Raw genomic sequence first — 10,685 nt, forward strand, 5'->3', positions numbered from 1 at the left:
GGCCGTTTTTCGGTGCCACTGGCGTGGGTGAATATGGAGATTCACATGATTTTTTCGGCATTCCCCAAACCATTGAGCAATTGCTTGTCACAATATTCCATTAAGCAGCAATTTTACGGCAGCAAAAGACATTCCAGGGTTCTGGCAAAAGTCTTTTATGGGCTTTCACGGCTTTCACAGCCACCGCAACTTAGATAAATAAAATGGAAATGATTTAATGAGCAATTTCTTGCATCAGTGATCCAATGTTTGAGAGGACTAATCAAATTAAGCTGAAAACTAATGTGAAAATAATTTGTCGCTGAGCTAGAATAGGGTATTCTTATTGTAAACTTGTTGAAATTGAAATACTCTGGGTAACACATTAAGTACTTAATTAAGTATTTAATAAGTTCTAAGTCAATGTCTTAATTTTAAGGAGTTGTAGAGAACATTAAACTGCTTACAAAATACAGTAGACTCTCTCTCAATTGGGCATTTGGGGCAAAATGTCATCCGGTTTAGCGATAGAATTGAGCGTCAAAGACTTTGTAAATTCCACAAAAAGCGCTCAATTATAAAGAATCACGATAAAATACGAAGAACTACAGTGAATTTGATCGAATTAGCTTCATAATTAAACGTGAAAATTGTCAACAAAATTTGTCGCCCGATTGAGAAAGAGCCGATTGAGCGAGAGCCTACTGTAGATGAAAATGGGACAAATGTCAGCGCCTTGTGGTGAATTGCGGAACTAATATAATAATAATATATATAATAATAATATATTTATTCACTCGAGCTTTACAAGTATAAATATTGTCTCAGCAGAAAGGGAAATTGAAAGTAATCGTTAGAAGTTACTAGCAGCTCGAGCGGCGGCTGCCGCCGACTACACACAGGCCTCCAAAAGCAAAACGGCAGAAAAGCTTTCGTCCTTGGCGAATTTTGTACAATCAAATATCCCTAACTGCAAAAACATACATAGCCATAAATGCGCAACGGCAGAGGAAGGAGAGAAAGCTCGAGGAAAGGATGTCTGAATTTAGAGAAAAATTCGCTTGACATCCTTGAGTTCAGTAAATCAGAAAAATAATCTAGATTGAAAAATGAAACAAGCAGAAACATAGATAGGCAGAGCAGCCGAAGAAACAGATTCCAAAAAAAGTAGTATTTGGCATCAACAGTAAAATCGAGATAAAAAAAAAAATCAAAAAGAGGAAAAACAGGAACAGAAACAGAGCCTCGTGGAAAAGAAGAAAATCAAGAGTGGGATCCAGTAACAGCCGCAAAACCGCCAACAAGGATCACCAGAAAGAGAGAAGATCAGAGAAAAAAAAATACAGAACAAAGACAGACATAGCGCGACAACCAGGGAGAGAAACCGAGGGACGAGAGACAGATTGTGGCAGAGAAAGAAAAGAATATGTATATCAGTAACTAATTGATAACTCGACAGCATGCGGAAAAAAAAATCTTAGTGCGGGACAAGAAAGAGGAACAGACCACAAACCGCCCCAAGTATTACATGACTCTGCCCTAGCACTAAGTACTTTATTAAAGACTTTCGGCTAAGCACTTTTTAAGTACAGTGGGACCTCGACAGAGTCAACCCCTGATAAAGTCAATCTCCAGTAGAGTCAACAGCTATTTTTTTACTCTACGGACTCCGATACACTGAGAGAAATCCGAAAAAGTTGAAATAACATTCCGGAAATGTTAATTTTACCCTGCATTACTGATCCGAAATCGGTGTAAATATTACTCTTTTTAGATGTAGTAGGGGTTAAATTAACCCTTTTGCATGTTAATTTTATCCTTAAAAGGATGTAATATTAGCAAAATGTTGATATATTTTTACACCTAAAAAGTGTTAAAGTTATGAGGAAAGAAAGTTAATCGCACCCTCTTTTTTTTCTCAGTGTAGAGTCAACTTGGACCCAAATTGAATTATTATTGAACTAATATTATTGTATGACTTTTTCAAAATTGAAATCAGTGTTTTGGTGTATCAATGTAACGTTTTTAACATAAGAAAAACAACATTATGATAAAATTCGTATATTAACTGTGTAGGGGAAAGTCGTCTGCCTTTAAATGCAGCAGCCTTCAAATGTTGCGATTTTTTCGTTGTTCTCAAAAGCATAAATTATATTCTATTAACTATTAGGTAGCTATCCATCATCCTCATAAATCATCAAAAAATGGAGAGCCTAGCTCTTATTTCCTAGATGCTAGATCAAAAAAAAAAATGAAAATGAGCTCTAAACTGTAATTTTGATGTTCCACAAATCATGTGATTTTTCATAGTAAAAATCATTTTACAAATAAATCTTCCATTGTGACACATAGAAGGTTAATCAGGCTTAATATTTCTGTTAATACATTCTGGTTCAGATGACACAATTTTTGTGGGTGGCAAAAATTTGCAAAAATCACCCTGCAGCAGCCTTTAAATGCTAATGTCGTGTGCCTTTAAATCCTATCTTTCCATACATCAAAACATGTGAAATCGAACTCATACTTTTCTCTAACGAACGTCATACAAATACTTATAACCTGCTATCTTGCTCCGGCCGGGATGTTTCAAGTTGACAATTGTCAACTTCAATGGCTTTTTCTTCCAAATTTTCAAGTGCAAAACAGTTCTTCAGAAAAATGTGAAGAAAAGTTATTGTTTAATGTCTTTTGACTGCAGTGATGATTTTAGTGAGTGCGTTAGGCTTCAATCTAATCATTTATAGCCCATTTAGTTTTATTGATTAAATATTCTCAGTGAAAAAAAAAACATTTAAAGGCAGCTGCATCGCGTTTGAAGGCAGACTATGCCAGCTGCCTTCATACAAATCGACATCACTTTTATAATTTCCTCAGAAGGAAAAACTGAGGACTTGGAAGTGCTAAATGAGGTAATCATATACGCCGAATGAACAAGAGAATTTTTTGGTGTAGTAGAAAATAAAATCCATTTTGTGGATTCTTCAGAAAAAAATCTTAAATTTGGAACTCCATTTTTCGTTTGAAGGCAGACGACTTTCCCTTAATCAAATTTCGACAAAATAATTTTTTTCGTGATTTTAAGCGTTTTGACCGATTGAAATTTCTCTTATCTTTTCTCTCTTGTCTTAAGATTTTTTCTGAAGTTCTGGGCGGATTTTCCCAGGTTTTCCATGAGTTTTCTCGTGAGTTCTCAGTGGTGAAAAGTCGGCGAGCTGCAATAACATTCTCTCTACTCATTATTTTCCTTGAAATGACGTATGGGAACAGACATGATCTTTTTTAGTACTTGAGAACAGTAATGTGCTAAAAAAACATGGTCACTTTTTCATTGGAATAGCACCATTAGTCATTAACGGTTTTATGAAATCCATGTAACGAAATTGAAATGACAGTTTACTTGCCTGTGTTTACTGACGTTGTATCAAATGCGAATGCTTTTATTTGTTGAGCAGTATTTCTTTTTTTTTAAATTCCCCAAATAGAAGAAGGATGTGAGGCTTCGCACACACTCTGGCTTCAAACACTTTATATTTCTCCCATATTCCTTTAATTAATCTGACCTATTCCAATACATTTTAATAGCAGTCACACATTTCCTGAAAAAAATTAAGTCTGATTAATTAAAAAGGAATATCGGAAAAATATAAAGCCTTAGAAGTCAGAGTATGTGCGAAGCTTGAAAGCCTTTTTTTACAGCATTCGCAATAGCACGCGCATTACCAGAAGCAAATTTCAGGACGCCTAACAATTGGTTTGACAATTCTCCCGTTACGAGACAACGATGCGGTTTACGTTTTTTACTTCCAACCAAATCCGGTAATATTTTGTCGTCTCAATGTAGGGTCAATTGTGGATCTGGTTCTGGAGTTGGAACCGGCACCGCAAGCTTTTGGAGTGTTCTTCAACTCCGAAGGTCTCCATTGTTGCTTTCAAAACCTTTTCAGCTTCTCTTGAGCTTAAACCCACTTTATCGAATGTTGTTGCCAATTTTTTAACGCCAGCCCCGTTATTGTGAGCTCCCCTTTGCGTCTGGTTCAAAATCAGAATTATCAGATTCTGAGGAAGACCAATTTGAATTATCTAAGAGAAAAATCTAAGTTAAACTGTTAGTTAAAGAGAAGACTCTACTCTACGTAAAACAAGGATCTATGTAGAATACTCCTAGGCATAGAATAATCAATATCAATATCGATTTCTGATCTTTGATGTAATGCCACAAGGTGATATTATCTTGACATCGAAGATCAGAAATCGATATTGCTATTGATATGCCATGGCAGATGTGCTGAAATTCTTTCTTAGGTGTCCTCGCCGATCACAGTATCGTCTCTCTACTGAAAGTTGCTCTCTTGCACGGGAAATTTTATCTGCTGTCAGGATGTCCAATCGAGTTTTCCTTTGGTCAATGACACAGAGAAAAATTACCCTCTAAATTCAAGAAAAAAATACTCTAACTAAGGGTTCGATTTTGCTCCAAGCAATTTTTTTCTTAAATTTCGCTTAAATTAAGAAAAAATTTCTATAAGAGCATTTTCTTAAATTTTAGAGTACGATGGTTTTGAAATTCAGTAGCTTTGAATTTAGACTTTTTTACTCTTAAATTTAGAGAAAAATAGTTTTGAATTTATAGCAAAAATGGTTTTGATTTTAGAGTATCATGGTTTTGATTTTAGAGTATTGTGGTTTTGATTTTAGAGCATTGTGGTTTTGATTTTAGAAACTTATAATTTGATTTTAGAGTATTGTGGTTTTGATTTTAGAAACTTATGGTTTTGATTTTAGAAACTTTTGGGTTTGATTTTAGAAACTTATGGTTTTGATTTTAGAAACTTATGGTTTTGATTTTAGAGTACCATGGTTTTGATTTTAGAGTATCATGGTTTTGATTTTAGAGTATTGTGGTTTTGATTTTAGAGTATCATGGCTTTGATTTTAGAGAATTGTGGTTTTGATTTTAGAAACTTATGGTTTTGATTTTAGAAACTTATGGGTTTGATTTTAGAAACTTATGGTTTTGATTTTAGAAACTTATGGGTTTGATTTTAGAAACTTATGGGTTTGATTTTAGAAACTTATGGTTTTGATTTTAGAGTATTGTGGTTTTGATTTTAGAAACTTGTGGTTTTGATTTTAGAGTATCGTGGTTTTGATTTTAGAGTATTGTGGTTTTGATTTTAGGGTACCATGGTTTTGATTTTAGAGTAACGTGGTTTTGATTTTAGAGTATCATGGTTTTGATTTTAGAGTACCATGGTTTTGATTTTAGGGTACCATGGTTTTGATTTTAGAGTACCATGGTTTTGATTTTAGAGTACCATGGTTTTGATTTTAGAGTACCATGGTTTTGATTTTAGAGTACCATGGTTTTGATTTTAGGGTACCATGGTTTTGATTTTAGAGTACCATGGTTTTGATTTTGGAGTGTTTGCTGTGTTGATTGTCGAGTATTGCTGGTTCTGAAAGTAGAGTATTCTGAGGTTTTGAATCAAGGCAATTTGAGGGTTTTTTGTGAATGTTATATATTTCATTCTTTACCTTTTTCCACGTGATGCATATGATGCGCGCGTATTCACTTCCATGAAACTCTCATATGCATCTTTCATTTCAATTTTCTATATGAACTTTGCCAATCGGAATTTACCTCCACTGAAGTATGTTGCTTAATCTGAAATATTTAAGAGTATAATGGTTTTGATTTTAGAGTATCAAGGCTTAGAACCTCTCATAGTCTGTCTTATTTCGATATTTTTATATAAACTTTTCCAATCGGAATTCATCTCCACTGAAGTATGTTGCTTAATCTGAAATATTTAAGACTAATATGGTTTTGATTTTAGAATATTATTGTCTTGCTTTTAGAGTACATTGGTTTTGATGTTGGTCTATTGTGGTTTTGAATTCTTTTAGAGTATTGGGGATTTGATTTTAGACTATTGTGGTGATGATTCTACAGCATTGTGGTTTTGATTTTAGAGTATCGTGGTTTTGATTTTAAAGTATTATAGTTTTGATTTTAGAGCATTGTGGTTTTGATTTTAGAGTATTGTGGTTTTGATTTTAGAAACTCATGGTTTTGATTTTAGAGTACTGTGGTTTTGATTTTACAGAACTGTGGTTTTGATTTTAGAGTATCATGGTTTTGATTTTAGAGTACTGTGGTTTTGATTTTAGAGTATCATGGTTTTGAATTTAGAGTATTGTGGTTTTGATTTTAGAAACTTATGGTTTTGATTTTAGAGTATCATGGTTTTGATTTTAGAAACTCATGGTTTTGATTTTAGAGTATTATGGTTTTGATTTTAGAGTATCATGGTTTTGATTTTAGAGTATCATGGTTTTGATTTTAGAGTATTGTGGTTTTGATTTTAGAGTATTGTGGTTTTGATTTTAGAGTATTGTGGTTTTGATTTTAGAGTATCAAGGTTTTGATTTTAGAGTATCATGGTTTTGATTTTAGAAACTCATGGTTTTGATTTTAGAGTACTGTGGTTTTGATTTTAGAGTACTGTGGTTTTGATTTTAGAGTACTGTGGTTTTGATTTTAGAGTACTGTGGTTTTGATTTTAGAGTATCATGGTTTTGAATTTAGAGTATTGTGGTTTTGATTTTAGAAACTTATGGTTTTGATTTTAGAGTATCATGGTTTTGATTTTAGAAACTCATGGTTTTGATTTTAGAGTATTATGGTTTTGATTTTAGAGTATCATGGTTTTGATTTTAGAGTATCATGGTTTTGATTTTAGAGTATCATGGTTTTGATTTTAGAGTATTATGGTTTTGATTTTAGAGTATCATGGTTTTGATTTTAGAGTAACGTGGTTTTGATTTTAGAGTATCGTGGTTTGGATTTTAGAGTATTATAGTTTTGATTTTAGAGCATTGTGGTTTTGATTTTAGAGTATTGTGGTTTTGATTTTAGAGTATTATGGTTTTGATTTTAGAGTATCATGGTTTTGATTTTAGAGTACTGTGGTTTTGATTTTAGAGTACTGTGGTTTTGATTTTAGAGTACTGTGGTTTTGATTTTAGAGTATCATGGTTTTGAATTTAGAGTATTGTGGTTTTGATTTTAGAAACTTATGGTTTTGATTTTAGAGTATTATGGTTTTGATTTTAGAGTATCATGGTTTTGATTTTAGAGTATTGTGGTTTTGATTTTAGAGTATCATGGTTTTGATTTTAGAGTACTGTGGTTTTGATTTTAGAGTATCATGGTTTTGATTTTAGAGTACTGTGGTTTTGATTTTAGAGTACTGTGGTTTTGATTTTAGAGTACTGTGGTTTTGATTTTAGAGTATCATGGTTTTGATTTTAGAGTATCATGGTTTTGATTTTAGAAACTCATGGTTTTGATTTTAGAGTATTATGGTTTTGATTTTAGAGTATCATGGTTTTGATTTTAGAGTATCATGGTTTTGATTTTAGAGTATTGTGGTTTTGATTTTAGAGTATTGTGGTTTTGATTTTAGAGTATTGTGGTTTTGATTTTAGAGTATCAAGGTTTTGATTTTAGAGTATCATGGTTTTGATTTTAGAAACTCATGGTTTTGATTTTAGAGTATTATGGTTTTGATTTTAGAGTATCATGGTTTTGATTTTAGAGTATTGTGGTTTTGATTTTAGAGTATCATGGTTTTGATTTTAGAGTATTGTGGTTTTGATTTTAGAGTACTGTGGTTTTGATTTTAGAGTACTGTGGTTTTGATTTTAGAGTATCATGGTTTTGAATTTAGAGTATTGTGGTTTTGATTTTAGAAACTTATGGTTTTGATTTTAGAGTATCATGGTTTTGATTTTAGAAACTCATGGTTTTGATTTTAGAGTATTATGGTTTTGATTTTAGAGTATCATGGTTTTGATTTTAGAGTAACGTGGTTTTGATTTTAGAGTATCGTGGTTTTGATTTTAGAGTATTATAGTTTTGATTTTAGAGCATTGTGGTTTTGATTTTAGAGTATTGTGGTTTTGATTTTAGAAACTCATGGTTTTGATTTTAGAGTATCATGGTTTTGATTTTAGAGTACTGTGGTTTTGATTTTAGAGTACTGTGGTTTTGATTTTAGAGTACTGTGGTTTTGATTTTAGAGTATCATGGCTTTGAATTTAGAGTATTGTGGTTTTGATTTTAGAAACTTATGGTTTTGATTTTAGAGTATTATGGTTTTGATTTTAGAGTATCATGGTTTTGATTTTAGAGTATCATGGTTTTGATTTTAGAGTATTGTGGTTTTGATTTTAGAGTATTGTGGTTTTGATTTTAGAGTATCAAGGTTTTGATTTTAGAGTATCATGGTTTTGATTTTAGAAACTCATGGTTTTGATTTTAGAGTATTATGGTTTTGATTTTAGAGTATCATGGTTTTGATTTTAGAGTATTGTGGTTTTGATTTTAGAGTATCATGGTTTTGATTTTAGAGTATTGTGGTTTTGATTTTAGAGTATTATGGTTTTGATTTTAGAAACTCATTGTTTTGATTTTAGAGTACTGTGGTTTTGATTTTAGAGTACTGTGGTTTTGATTTTAGAGTACTGTGGTTTTGATTTTAGAGTATCATGGTTTTGATTTTAGAAACTTATGGTTTTGATTTTAGAGTATCATGGTTTTGATTTTAGAGTATCATGGTTTTGATTTTAGAAACTCATGGTTTTGATTTTAGAGTACTGTGGTTTTGATTTTAGAGTACTGTGGTTTTGATTTTAGAGTATCATGGTTTTGATTTTAGAAACTTATGGTTTTGATTTTAGAGTATCATGGTTTTGATTTTAGAGTATTATGGTTTTGATTTTAGAGTATCATGGTTTTGATTTTAGAGTAACGTGGTTTTGATTTTAGAGTATCCTGGTTTTGACTTTAGAGTATTGTGGTTTTTATTTTAGAGTATCATTGTTTTGATTTTAGAGTATTGTGGTTTTGATTTTAGAAACTTATGGTTTTGATTTTAGAGTATCATGGTTTTGATTTTAGAAACTTATGGTTTTGATTTTAGAGTACGATGGTTTCGATTTTAGAGTATCAAGGTTTTGATTTTAGAAACTTATGGTTTTGATTTTAGAGTATTATGGTTTTTCTAAAATCAAAACCCTGATACTCTAAAATCAAAACTATAATACTCTAAAACCAAAACCATAAGTTTCTAAAATCAAACCCATAAGTTTCTAAAATCAAAACCACGATACTCTAAAATCAAAACCATAATACTCTAAAATCAAAACCACAGTACTCTAAAATCAAAACCATGAGTTTCTAAAATCAAAACCATGATACTCTAAAATCAAAACCATGATACTCTAAAATCAAAACCATAAGTTTCTAAAATCAAAACCATGATACTCTAAAATCAAAACCACAGTACTCTAAAATCAAAACCACAGTACTCTAAAATCAAAACCACAGTACTCTAAAATCAAAACAATGAGTTTCTAAAATCAAAACCATAATACTCTAAAATCAAAACCACAATACTCTAAAATCAAAACCATGATACTCTAAAATCAAAACCACAATACTCTAAAATCAAAACCACGATACTCTAAAATCAAAACTATGATACTCTAAAATCAAAACCATGAGACTCTAAAATCAAAACCATAAGTTTCTAAAATCAAACCCATAAGTTTCTGAAATCAAACCCATAAGTTTCTAAAATCAAAACCACAAAGCTCTAAAATCAAAACCACGATACTCTAAAATCAAAACCATGAGACTCTAAAATCAAAACCATGATACTCTAAAATCAAAACCATGATACTCTAAAATCAAAACCATGATACTCTAAAATCAAAACCATAAGTTTCTAAAATCAAACCCGTAATTTTCTAAAATCAAAACCACAAGTTTCTAAAATCAAAACCACAATGCTCTAAAATCAAAACCACGAGACTCTAAAATCAAAACCGTAATACTCTAAAATCAAACCCATAAGTTTCTAAAATCAAAACCATAAGTTTCTAAAAACAAAACCATAAGTTTCTAAAATCAAAACCACAATGCTCTAAAATCAAAACCACGATACTCTAAAATCAAAACCATGAGACTCTAAAATCAAAACCGTAATACTCTAAAATCAAACCCATAAGTCTCTAAAATCAAACCCATAAGTTTCTAAAATCAAAACCATAAGTTTCTAAAATCAAACCCATAAGTTTCTAAAATCAAAACCATGATACTCTAAAATCAAAACCATAAGTTTCTAAAATCAAACCCATAAGTTTCTAAAAACAAAACCATAAGTTTCTAAAATCAAAACCATGATACTCTAAAATCAAAACCATCACACTCTAAAATCAAAACCATAAGTTTCCAAAATCAAAACCACAATGCTCTAAAATCAAAACCACGATACTCTAAAATCAAAACCATGAGACTCTAAAATCAAAACCGTAATACTCAAAAATAAAACCCATGTTTCTAAAATCAATCTCATAAGTTTCCTAAATTAAACCCATAGGTTTCTAAAATCAAACCCATAAGTTTCTAAAATCAAACCCATAAGTTTCTAAAAACAAAACCATAAGTTTCTAAAATAAAAACCACAATGCTCTAAAATCAAAACCACGATACTCTAAAATCAAAACCATGAGACTCTAAAATCAAACCCATAAGTTTCTAAAATCAAACCCATAAGTTTCTAAAATCAAACCCATAAGTTTCTAAAAACAAAACCATAAGTTTCTAAAATAAAAACCACAATGCTCTAAAATCAAAA

This window comes from Phlebotomus papatasi, chromosome 2, assembly GCF_024763615.1.
Source record: "Phlebotomus papatasi isolate M1 chromosome 2, Ppap_2.1, whole genome shotgun sequence".
Lineage (NCBI taxonomy): Eukaryota > Metazoa > Arthropoda > Insecta > Diptera > Psychodidae > Phlebotomus > Phlebotomus papatasi.